Below are 13,165 nucleotides of genomic sequence, written 5' to 3' on the forward strand. Positions count from 1 at the left end.
GAACGACAGATCCTGAGATTGATGATGGAAAGAGCGATGTTATTTATGAAAGTGATGATATATGGAAACCATCTCGATATGAGGATTGTACGAACGGAAAAATTCACACAGGATATAATTGGTGTTTATCTGCTTAAGGAGATTATCAGAAGAGATCATAAAGAAAAAAAGAAAAAATATACAAACAAGATGAGATGTGGAAACAGCAAGATAAGACTGGATAGAATTATGAACTTTATTTGGACTGATTTGGATATTAATGTAGTAGCAAGAAGATGATCGGAATCCCCCTTCGGAACTTGAAATATGGGTCCCCTCAACAAAAATTTAAAATTCGGCTTTGTAATTCAGAATTTATGTGATGTGATTTGATTTGATTTGATTGGTCGGTTAATAAAAATTATTTAAAAAAAACAAAACCTTCCAATAGTTTGTAGTAAAACTGCAATTGACTTAAATAACTTTCTTCCAGATAGAAGATGGTGTATGCGCACGCACGCACGCAAGCACACACACACACACAAACAGTTCCAGCACAGCACTAGATCACCCAAATATTGCTGCTCCCAGATGGCTGGATTGCCTCCAAGCCCCAAGGGCATTACTGACTGCTAAGGCCTCCAGCAGCTGTCCTCTTATAGCATAGTAATGACTCTCATATTATCAAACAGTATTTTTTATTAGCATACATTCCCCACCAGTTACTGAGCAACTGAATTCCTCGTGGCTTTGATATACAGGAATATTTCATCCAGTCCCAGAATCTGCAAAAGCATTATCCACCCAACAAATCTTCACATTACAAAAAGAACTAAGGAGCAACAACACGCCATGACTGCCCCCTCTGTATGATTAAAGGATCTATTTACGGTATTTATTTTTATTTACCTATTTGTTTAGGGAATTTTTAAATCCCCACTTTTCCACTCTGAACAACGTGCTCAAGGTGGCTCATAGCAAATTAAAAATACTTACTTAAAAACAACAACCTCAAAACAATAAAGAAGTTATAATCAACAAAAACATTCACCAAAGGAAGCAAAAAGGCCATATTAAATCAAGTGGTAGGGAACCCGTTGTCCTCCAGATATTGCTTGAATCCAACTCTCATCAGCCTCGGTTAGCTTTCCCAATAATCCAACAACATATGGAGAGTCACAGGTTCCCCACCACTGCACTAAAGGGAAGCCAAAGGCTAACATAAATTAAAAGTTCTTCAGTCAACAACTCAAGACCAAAGGAGCGAGGCTAAGCAGACCACTAGGGAGAGGAGTTCTACATCCTTGGCACCACTTCTGAGCACACTCTTTTCCACAAACACGAAATGGGGGACTAAATGATCCTCAGCGTTCCTTCCAACTCTATGATTCTGTGTACAAAAGAGAGAGGAAGTTACACAAAATAGCTTATCCCACTAAGGGATCGCAGGATTGCATAAGTATACAGGTCCCAACTTGTTTAGGGTTGTAAAGGTGAATTGTGCCTCGATTCAACACTTTGAATTAGGATGGTCAGTTGTGCAGTGTCAAAAAGGAGGGTTTGCATCATCAGATAAAGAGGACAAAATAAAACAGCAATTTGCACATGATTTATATTTACAGTCACAAGAAATAATTACCAAAATTTAAATAAAAATATATGTCATATATTTTTCCACATTGGGGAAGTGAATAGAGTTGTTGCAAACTGCCAGGTGGAAATGTTCTTTCTTGTACTCAGGTCCTGTTTGCAGATTTCCCACAGGCATCGGTTGACCATGGTGAGAACAGGCCGCTGGACGAGATGGACCACTGGCCTGATCCAGCCAGCTCTTCTTGTGTTCTTAAGGCATCAGGTGACTTGGTGCATCTCCTCCACCTGCTGACCAGGTGCTGCTAACTGTGGATGGGCAGCTTCAAGGTTCCTGCTCTCCTTTTTCATGCTTTCTTACCTTTAAAGCAGAATCAAACTGGAAAGCCCTCCAACAGAATACACCTTCAAAGAGAGGACTGCCTTCTGACGGTCCTTCAGAACAGACTGACAGCCAATGAAGTCAATATAAAAATGGAGTAACATCCTTGGGGGGAAAATATAGCTCCAGTCAGCACTTTAGCAGCTGAATTTCATACCAGCTGAAGTTGCCAAAATCTCTTCAAAGGAAGTTCCATATGGAGTACATTACACTAATCTGATCTTCATGTAACCAAGGCATATGAGGTTAGGCCAGTGTCAACTACAGAATGAGCCTTCTCAGTGGCCATGTCCTGTTTATGGAATCTCCTCCATCCCCAGGGAGGTCAATCTGCCAGCATCATTGTTAATTATCCTTTTCATGACAGACAAAATCATTTCTATTCTCCCAGCTTTCCTAAGTTTATATAGTTTTAGCTTCTGCTGTGGTTTTCATTTTTATTGTATTTTCTTCTTTTCTTCTGTTGTATTTGTATTTAAATCACCCTGGAAACATGACTGAAGAGCAGCATATGTGCTTTAAAAATAAGTGTGTGCCTAACTATGCCCAGGTCTGCTTCCTCCAGAAATCTGCACAGCCAGTATACCAGCCTAATCTCCTGGCCACTGCTTCAGCCTAGGGAACTGGAAGTAAAGCTGGGTGCAGAAGTACAACCAAGCTGCAAACTTCTGCTTTTTAAAATTGAGGGTTTTGAAAAAGTTAGACAAAGATCAACAAACCAGGAGAACAGTTTTAACGAGTGAGATGTAAAGGGGCAGGTCGCGGCAGTAGTGCATAAAAAGAAACAATTAAGACAATAGTCTATGGCAGTGTGGCTAACGTTCGGTCTTCCAGATGTTGTTGGGCCACAACTCACATCCCCAATCACTATAGTCCAACAACATCTGGAGGGTTACAGGTTAGCTTCTCTGGTCATCTTTCCCCAATGCAAATCTGGTTTTTCAAGGCAGAGAACAATCCCATGCACAACAACATGGTTTTTTGTGTGTGGGAGGAATCAGCTATGGAAGGCACCAGGAACAAAGACAGCTGCACAGACTGATAGCGTTCCTGCTTGATTTTTTTGTTTAGCAATGGGGGAGGGGGATTCATGCTCAATAAACATTACTTGCAAAAACATTCATGCTGCAGCTAGCTGGAACAGACTGAGCAACGCTACCAATCTGTGCAGCTTTCTTTGTTCCCGGTTTGCAAATCCATCCAAAACAGGCTATATTACTGCCACTGGGTTGGCAGCCCTACTGTCCAAGAGTACTTATACATTGTTTGGATTAAGCTTCCATTTGTTTTACAGTCCCTTAATGATCTCAGAACACCACAGTATCTCTACAATGACATGGAAAGAGAAGTAAGTCGAGTCACTCCTGGGCAATCCCTCCCAGAGACTTCATGGGGGGGGGGGGACAGAGACTGCAGGGAGAGACTGCATCCCAGAGACTGCATGGAGGACAAGAGTCCCTCATGACACTGTAAGCCAATGGTCAAGATGGTAAGCAGAAGTCCCTCAGCACCAGCTACTGACAGCTACTCTCTGGAAGGATCAGACACACCATAAAATGATGCCCACAGCCAACTGGTCCAGAAGCATACTACAATAGATGGTCATGAAAGCTGCTGAGAGGTCCATCAAAACCTACAGGGATATAACTACCTCTGTCCAGTTCCTGAAATCGATTAACTACTAGGGTGCTACCAGGCCATCTCAGTCTCCAATCTAGACAATAACTTGGATTAAGATGGAATTAGAAAATCTAGCATCAGGAAAAACTTAAGATGGGTTAGAACCACTTCTTTAAGGACCGTGCCCCAACAGTGAATACTGGAAATGGGCTAGAACTTACCCAATATGGTAGATTCCAATAAGGTTTTCTCAGCAGTTTAACTATTGCTCCACCTGTCCGAGAGACATTTGTCATCCTCTCAAGCCAGCCCACATCTGGCTGCCTAAATCAATGGACAAGATGGAAGCACACAGCTTGCCAGCCTCATCCTCCAAAAATTATGTCCACTTTTAAGGCTGTACAACTGAATGGTATCTCTAACAAGCTGGCAAGCAGTTACCAGATGTCTAAACAAACAGTCCTGCTTTTTGTTGTTTTTGATAATGGGCAACAGAATTATCTTCTCCTTGTCCTCTACCTATGATAGCACCATTCTAAGGAATTCTTTATAAATGCTTCTTATTTTTACTTCTTTAGAACCCAAATGCTCCAAAATGTGAAAGTCCAGTGTGAAATCACTTACATAGGCTTTTAAAAAACTAGCAAACACCAACACGGATACCCCTCTGTTCAACAATTCCACATTATTTTATGAGCCTTTTCTTTTTCTTTTCTTTTGAAAAACATGTCCTTTGGAGGTGGCTGGATCCTTAACTCTTTTACCTGAAGGCTGCATAGTACCTCTGACATTTTTTGGGGGGGCTGTTATTGGTGTTCATTTTCATTTTTCAAATCAAAACAAGCTACACTCCTACAGCAAAGCTACCTCCCTGCCATTGCACAGAAACTCGATGCCGCTAGTGGAAGTACCGGTATATCACTAATGCAAAGGTGTGGGAGGGTGGGGAGGTTGTCATAAAGGACAGCTCTATGTCTTGCATCTAATCCTGGTTTCTGACCCTGTAAAAGCAGAAGAAGATGACAGCAATATTTTGAAGGGAAGTTCCATCCACAGTTGACAAGAAAGGAACTGTGATGTGTGGCACTGTAAGGAGATCATTCGGGATTGACAGCAATGTTCTGCACATTTCAGAGATGGAGTCTCTCTCTCATGCTGCCAAGCTGACAGTTTTGCCTGCCTGCAATTCCCTTTCCCGGATAAGAAAAAAAGAATGAGACTATTTCTCTATTTCTCTTCATTTCTTTGCTCCTGGGCATTGGAAATCAGAACAAAATGAAAGACGTATTATGAGGGGGCTGGAAGAAATAAACGTCTAGAGAATTATTGCGGTGGGGAGAAGAAAGGAGGGGATGGGAGAAAGAACAGGATGATGCAGAGGCTTTAAAAACAATATGCAAATAAGGCACAGCAAAATCATTTGTTATTGACAAAAGCCCAAAAGACTGAGCCAAAGGGAGTAAAAACTGTTCCCTCCCATACTGGGTGAACAGAATACTATACCATGGATTGGAGATAAAGAAAGTAGGGAGGAGGCTTCCCTCCTTTCTGATTCCCACCCACCCTCAGAGCCCACATTTCCACATGCCCCTGACTTAATCCATCATTTGCAGCCCAATCCTATGCATATATACTCAGAAATAAGTCCCATTGAGTCAAATAGGCCTTACCCCTAAGTAAGTTTGTATAGGATTGCAACCTTAGGCTGGGACGTTCTTCTGAATAAACATGAACCAAATTGTAGCATTAGAGATGCACTGAAGAGTACAACTGTGCGGTAGCAAAATATTAATTCCTATCCACAACCATTAGTATGTGGTTGAAACATAGGCAACTCTGAAAACAAGCCCCCAAGAACAACTTCTTCTTCTTCTTCTTCTTCTTCTTCTTCTTCTTATTATTATTATTATTATTATTATTATTATTATTTTAAAAAGGGTAAGCTGACTTAGAATATCAGCAATAGCGGCTGTTCATAGCTTTTCCAAACTATAACTACTTTTCTTCTTGACCCAGGATTATCAACAAGGCTGGCCTGGCCCTATGATAAACAGTGCCTGGGTCAAGGGGCACAATTAAAGTCCCCTTCCATGCTGTGAGTCGCATTGCCAAGTTGTGTGGCTTGTGCTGGATTCACCTACTGCTCCCAGGCTTTCCCAGCAACGGCCATGAAAAGAGTCCAGAGCTATGTCTCACTAATTTTGCCCTAGCTCACTGCAGACGGTACAGTCAACAAACACTGAGGGCTCGTTCACACTGGTTCCACCTTTCCCCCCCAAGAAAGCCTGCTGTTTACAGCTGAATCAGAACAAACACCACTCTTCTTTTTGCAGATTGATGTTTGTTCTGATTCAGTTGTAAATAGCCGTGGGATAAACGAAAAACTGCTCAGACCCAAGATTAGAATGCACAGAACAAACAGAAAACTCTCAGACCCATGCATGGGACAAGCGCAGTGTGGATGAGTCCTCAGTCCCTGAACGCAGTCTGGTGCCCTAAGGGTGAGTGCCCATCCTGGTTATCAAATTGTTCTCACAAAATACACCTTCCTGAGGTAGCCAAAATTCTTACAAAGTCTTCCGGCAGATTTCTTTGAGCCATGTGCCTACCAGTCATCAAAATGCACATTATACCTACCAACATAAATTCCTTCTTCAACAAGCAGTCATTGGAGGAAAAGTAATTTGGGTTGGGCTCATGGTACGGAGGGGTGGGGAGGGATTTCTCTTTACCCCTGCACTAATTTTATCCTCTGGGGCTAATAGTAGTGCTCCACAGGGGCTGATCTGGATTGGGTCCACACAGTGTGAACAGAAAAAGTTAAGACTTCTTCCTCTATGTTCCCAATCCCCATCACGACGCACACATGTATTTTTTTTAAGAGAATAAAAATATTTGGGGATTGTAATATGGAACTCAAATGTAACAGCGAAACACTTAATCAGAAGATATTTTGTTCATCATCTAAGTAATGACAGGATTCCTCCAACTGTTCACAACAGGTGATCAAAAATCTCTCTGCTGGGGGAAGGGGGTTTAATGAAATGACACAGCTTCTTTATTCTATTGCACAAGTTATAGTTATGAAGATTTTCCCATGTTTCTTTAAAATCTTGAAACCATTATTTCTTGTTCTTCTCTCAGTGGCCCTTAAAAGTACCTGTTAGACCCGACATCCCCAAACTCGACCCTCCAGTTGTTTAGGACTACAACTCCCATCATCACTAGCTAACAGGACCAGTGGTCAGGGATGATGGGAGCTGAAGTCCAACATCATCTGGAGGGACAGTTTTCCCATTTCTGGGCTACAAACTTAACCAAATGATGTACTAGCCAGCTACTGAGTAGAAAGCTTGGAACCCAAGAAATATCTGGAAGATGGTGGTGCAATATGGCCTCCTCCCTATTATGTCAGCATTGCTGGAGGGCGAATTTGGGGGTGCCTATGTTAGACCTAAACTGGCCCACTGACCAGCAATAAGTCCGATATGTGTCTCTCTGTCACAGCAGCTGTAGCTGGCACAGCAAAAATATAGTACTCTCTCTCCCAAACCACCTTCCACTGACTGGCCCAAGTAGAAATTTCAGAGTTACGCTTCCCAACCATGTGTGTGACTGTGTCTGTGTCCAACTCAGGAAAACACTTTGTGCATCTATTAAATCTTTTACCACAATATATTTGTTAGACTTTAAGATGCCACAAAACTCCTTGTTGTTTTTGCCGCATGCAATCTAACAACAACAACAATAATACAGCAACCCAAATAGTAAACAGCCTTTCTGTCTCTGGTACACAAAGTCACATTTTTTGACAGGTTCTCTTCTGGTAATTTGCTTGAACAAGCCATTCAGGAGTTTAAAGTTTTTGTCCCTTTTTCTGTGCCCTAACTTCTCAACAAGAAGGGGGGGAGGGAATATGTACAACTCAAATCATCATCATCAATTGTCTTAACAACAATCTCAATTCAAGTGTGCCAATGCAACTTTGATAATATTTCTTTCTACATATGACAGGTCTACATACCACATTGTATGGCAGAAAGTGAGGAGGAACTAAAGAACCTTTTAATGAGGGTGAAAGAAGAGAGCGCAAAATATGGTCTGAAGCTCAACATCAAAAAAACGAAGATCATGGCCACTGGGCCAATCACCTCCTGGCAAATAGAAGGGGAAGAAACGGAGGCAGCGAGAGATTTTACTTTCTTGGGCTCCATGATCACTGCAGATGGTGACAGCAGTCATGAAATTAAAAGACGCCTGCTTCTTGGGAGGAAAGCAATGACAAACCTAGACAGCATCTTAAAAAGCAGAGACATCACCTTGCCAACAAAGGTCCGTATAGTTAAAGCCATGGTTTTCCCAGTAGTGATGTATGGAAGTGAGAGCTGGACCATAAAGAAGGCTGATCGCCGAAAAATTGATGCTTTTGAATTATGGTGCTGGAGGAGACTCTTGAGAGTCCCATGGACTGCAAGAAGATCAAACCTATCCATTCTTAAGGAAATCAGCCCTGAGTGTTGACTGGAAGGACGGATCGTGAAGCTCAGACTCCAATACTTTGGCCACCTCATGAGAAGAGAAGACTCCCTGGAAAAGACCCTGATGTTGGGAAAGATGGAGGGCACAAGGAGAAGGAGATGACAGAGGACGAGATGGTTGGATAGTGTTCTCGAAGCTACCAGCATGAGTTTGACCAAACTGCGATAGGCAGTGGAAGACAGGAGTGCCTGGCATGCTCTGGTCCATGGGGTCACGAAGAGTCAGACATGACCAAACGACTAAACAACAACCACAGGTCTCTCAACTCCCAGTAATACACCTATTTCTTCTTTTAATCTGTTTGTTTTATCTAACCTTCTCCCACACACAGTCAGGCATGGGTTAATTAATTTATTCTACAGTGGTACCTCAGGTTAAGTACTTAATTCATTCCAGAGGTCCGTTCTTAATCTGAAACTGTTCTTAACCTGAAGCACCACTTTAGCTAATGAGGCTTCCTGCTACTGCCGTGCTGCTGGAGCATGATTTCTGTTCTCATCCTGAAGCAAAGTTCTTAACCCAAGGTACTATTTCTGGGTTAGCGGAGTCTGTAACCTGAAGCGTATGTAACCTGAAGTGTATGTAAGCTAAGGAACCACTGTATTTAGCAACATTTATATACCACTCAATTGTAAATAGAACCTCTAAGTGGTTTACAAAAAATAAACAAGAAAATTGTCAACAAACCATAAGTGTACAATGGAAACCTATAAATGCCTACTCATAAGTAAGTCCCAATGAGTTCAATGAGGCATACTCCCAGGTATGGCAGAAGAGAACTGCAGTCTTAGTTGATTTTAATAAGACTTTTATGTGTAAAATTCTAAAGAAAGATATTGCTGCCGTTGCTGAGTAAAACTACCACGATAGAAATCACCAGAATTTCCCCCCACTTTAATGTTTTAAAAAGAAGAAGATATTAATATGTTAGAATTAGGATATGAGAAGTAAGAGCAATGGAAGCTGGTGAAATAAAGGGCAGTTGAGCAGGTAGGTTTGCCTTAGCTCTTTAGAGAAGTGATGCCTATTATTGAGGAACCAGACACTCCAGTTGACCAAGTATTTTGAGCACATTTGTCTGTATGATTTCTCAGTTGTCTTTAGATAGACAATTGAGTTTTGTGCTGGATCCTGTGCACTGATCAGCCCAGCAAACCACTCTAAAAGGAAGCCCGTTGCAGAGCTTCCAAAACTTCTCACAGCAAAGAAATGAAGCAGAACACTTTGCATTTCCAAGGTTCTTCTTTATAAGGGGACAAATTATTTAGAATCCCAGGACCATTTAGGAGATAATGTTGTACTGTACTCATGTATAAAAACTCAGTTACTTCAAAATGGATGTCACAAGCATCTATCTTGTACTTGGGACTAGGAACGGAAATAAAATTATCTCATAAGTGGTGATCCTGGGGATTAATCAAGAAGAAAAAGGAGAAAAAAATGGTAACCCTACTTGCAAATGCACAACTCAAAACATATTGTTAGACTACATAGCAACAGCAGGATTGCCAACTTATTTTTACTGGCTCTGCTCATGTGAGTTTAAGAGCAACCTGCTGTGCAAAAAATAAACTTGCTTTAATCTATAGCTTCATGGCATCCTGGCAAACTGATGAACTTCATTTTCAGCATCCACACACTGAAAAGTAAAGCTTTGTTACAAATGAAAATATGCCAAATATTTTGAGTCTTCCCCCCTTGTAAAGGGACTCTGAATAAACTGATAGATGCTGCAACCTATGCTTTATGGAGTAAATCTCCTTGACCACAGTGGGACTTACTTAGATGGATGCCAGCTGATAATCACAGAAGCTCAGGCTGGATGTTTTTTGCACCACTGGCAAAGCTTCACCTGTTTACTTTTTGTATATCAGACTGCTGTTAAATGTATAGGAGAAAATGGGAGGGGAGGGGAATCGATATATCTACCATTGGCTTCACTTTTATTGTGATCCCTGGCTCCACCTACCATTCACTGCCTCTCCCTCCACCCCACCAAGTCCAATGAGAACTGGTCAACAGTATTAATAGTGGCTTACCTTGTAAGTTTGCTGTAATGATTCTAAATGTATGTGAGGTAGTATGAGCATATAATATTATAGATTACACAGGATTCACTAGGTATTATTTTCACGATACAGACAAATTGCATTTGTCTTGGAAAGTAATTTATTCAATTGAACTGACCAAAGGCCATGGCAGTTACAAATATAAAACAGGAACAACAATCCATATTAACTGACAATACCAAATTATGAACAAAGCAAATTATAATCTAAACCACAGTTATTTTGATCTTCACCTTTCTGAGGTAGAATAATGGTGCAATTTCTGTGATCAAATAACCCTGTAGGAGAGATCATGGATTCTAAGCACCTTAGAAATGTAATATGCTGATTATTGAGAGGAAATTAGTGAAATGAAAGCTCTTGTGAAAATAATGATCCACCTTGTCACTATCTGCAGAACACACATGAGAATAGCAGACAAGTCTAGGTACACACATACACATGTATTTCTGGCATAATTTCTAGTTAGAATCTCTCTTCCATTCACAAACATAAACCTCTGACCCAGGATCTGGGGAAAATAAAAGACAAACCCTGGAAGTTGTTTAACCATTCTATGCTCATTTTGACTTCAATTATCCACAGAGAAACAGGACTGAAAAGAAGAAAAAGAACAGGAATGGAAGCACTGTCAGATCAGCTGTCTGGAAGGGAATCACTCAGGCCTCATTCCACAGGGAAAAGGCAGGCATTCAAAGCTAGAGCTACAATTTTCCTGGCTAACTAGATGCTCATTTCAGCCAAGGAAGGAACAGCACCTGTTCCAAGTGCCTGGTTTCAGAGAGTGCCAGGCGGTTGTGAAAAGACAGGGAATAGCCTGAACTCTGCCCAAATTCCTGCATTGTGTTAGCAATGTGGAATCTAATCTTTTCTTGGAATCCAGCTATCTGTGGACCTTTTAGTCTCAGGAAAGGCTGCCAAAGCCAGGTCCCTGTGTATCCAGCCTTTGTTTATATCTTAACCAGTTCTCTGTCCCATTGCTAAAAAGCAGCGGCACATTTACCACACACTCACAAATCCCCTTCCGGACAAACGGTGAGCCTGTAAGGGACCAAAAGGGGGAAGGGACTACAAACTTCCCCGTCTGTGATTCCCTAGAGATCAAGAGTTCAGACAGGCAGTGAGAGTGTCATCATACCTGTATTTATGAATAAAGAACTCCAAGAGCCAGAGCTGTCATATCTGCATCCTTCCTCTGCATGTAGAAACAGGGGAGGAGGAAAGGGGAGGGGGAGGAGCGACTAGCTTTAACTGGATTGTACCGGCAGCAGCTCCATCACAATTCAATCTGTCAAGGACTGTACCAAGAAATGTGTTTCTTCAAGATTTAGACAAAAGAGAAAAGGGGGGGGGGGGAGAGAGAAAGAGAGAGAGAAACGCTTCCCAACCCAGAAATTGCAATCGCTCCCATACTGGGCTAAAGGCAAAACTTGCATGCAAGTGAAAACAGGCCCCTGCATGCACAAAAGACTCGGGCCTGAGGGAGACAGGAGATTTCGTAGGAAGGGGTTAAGTATGCAAAGAGCATGGAAGGGCTGGGGTAAAATTACCTGGATGAAAGCGCCAAGGGGGGGGGAGAGAAAAGGAGAATTATTCCTTTCTGGTTACCCTGAAAACCCATATAATGAAGGTGCTGCGAGTGTAATTACTCTGGCTTGTTTGGCATGGCAGGGCATCGCGCTGCCACGGGGCCAATTTCCTCTCTTCTTCTCCCAATTAGCATGCCAAGTAGTCCAAACAGCTCACTGGGCACTGATTGGAGAAGTGGACTAGCAGCCAAATACCCCTTCGTCCAATCAGAAGGCAGCAAGCGCTCTGCTACAATGCTTCGGCTCCTTCCTTCATTTTATGTCCTTCCGCCGCTATCATTCTCTCCTCTCCTCAGGAGACTCTAAAGGGAGTGATAAAAACCGCGAATCTTCCCTTCCCTTCCCCAGCTGGTCTCATTCACAGCTCCTGGCAGCCCCGGCTTCCTCAAGGGACCCACTAATGAAGACGGCCAACGTTAATCTCTCTCCCCCCTTTCCCCTGATGGGTCGATTTATACTTCCACAGAGAGTCCTGGCTCCCAGCCAGAGGGCTCAGCACATTCTTCTTATTCAGAGAGAGAGAGAGATGGGGAAAGACGTGTTCTCTCTCTCTCTCTCTCTCTCTCTCTCTCTCTCTCTCTCACACACACACACACACACACACACTTCCAAATGACAGTATATTTCGGAAAACGCCTAAAGGGGACATTACAAAGCCAGACAGGTGTTGAGTAACACCTTTACATTTCTAAACAGCCCCTGTTATCCCCAAAGAGCTTTCAGAGATCTGGGGGGCTACAAGGAGACAGCGGCTCTCCGCCTGCCACCCGCATTACACATACAAAGCTGGGAGGGCTGGAGATTATCAAGGGCTGGAATAAAAAACGGGAAATTCAGACAGGGAGAGAGAAGTACTCATCCAAACTGGAACCCAGCCAAGACAAAGGGCTTCAATGCATTGTAGTCTCAAGCTGCATGCTCAAGATCACCTGTTAATCCTGACGAGGTTCCCTTCGGGGGACTTTCCCCATCTTTTGCACATAAAATGAGGAGTGGCAGAGGACAGGCGCTTTTCACGTTTCCAATTCGTGGGCTTAATGCTGATCTGTTATTCTTGAGAACAGAACCAAGGGTTTCTAATTATTCTAGATTGACTACTCTGAAGTAAAAGAGTTCATCCCCCCACCCTTTCATTTTGACAGGTTGGAAATAATGCAGGGGAGCTTCAAAGAGTCCAGAAGACAAACGTTTCAAGGCTCAAAGATCTAGTACAGTATGTGTAACCTACAGAAATAAGATTAACACATTTATAACCTTAATAAACAGCAACGTGGATTTAAGGATCACTGAAATCATCAGGATTTAAGGCTGCTTCACACAATATGTTCTTCAGGTGTACATGAAGAAATTTTAAGTGTACACCTAAAAATGTGATGTGTGGGCAGGACAAACACGTT

At 42.3% G+C, this 13,165-nt stretch overlaps 1 protein-coding gene across 11 annotated transcripts in view; it reads right to left on the reverse strand.

Moving 5' to 3' along the window:
• Positions 1-13,165, reverse strand: part of TCF20 (transcription factor 20) — a 191,282-nt gene that overhangs the window by 130,210 nt on the left and 47,907 nt on the right. Inside the window, exon 1 of one of the 11 annotated variants that reach the window (XM_083698532.1) lies at positions 11,730-11,751. The exons of 8 other annotated variants lie outside the window; for them this stretch is intronic. The gene's annotated coding sequence lies outside the window, so the exon portion shown is untranslated. Of the gene's footprint in view, positions 1-11,317; positions 11,439-11,729; positions 11,752-13,165 lie in introns of those variants that run through there. 2 more of the 11 variants (XM_083698531.1, XM_083698516.1) reach the window with 2 other exon arrangements.

Source organism: Podarcis gaigeae (genome assembly GCF_964106915.1).
Source record: "Podarcis gaigeae genome assembly, chromosome: 10".
Taxonomy (NCBI): domain Eukaryota; kingdom Metazoa; phylum Chordata; class Lepidosauria; order Squamata; family Lacertidae; genus Podarcis; species Podarcis gaigeae.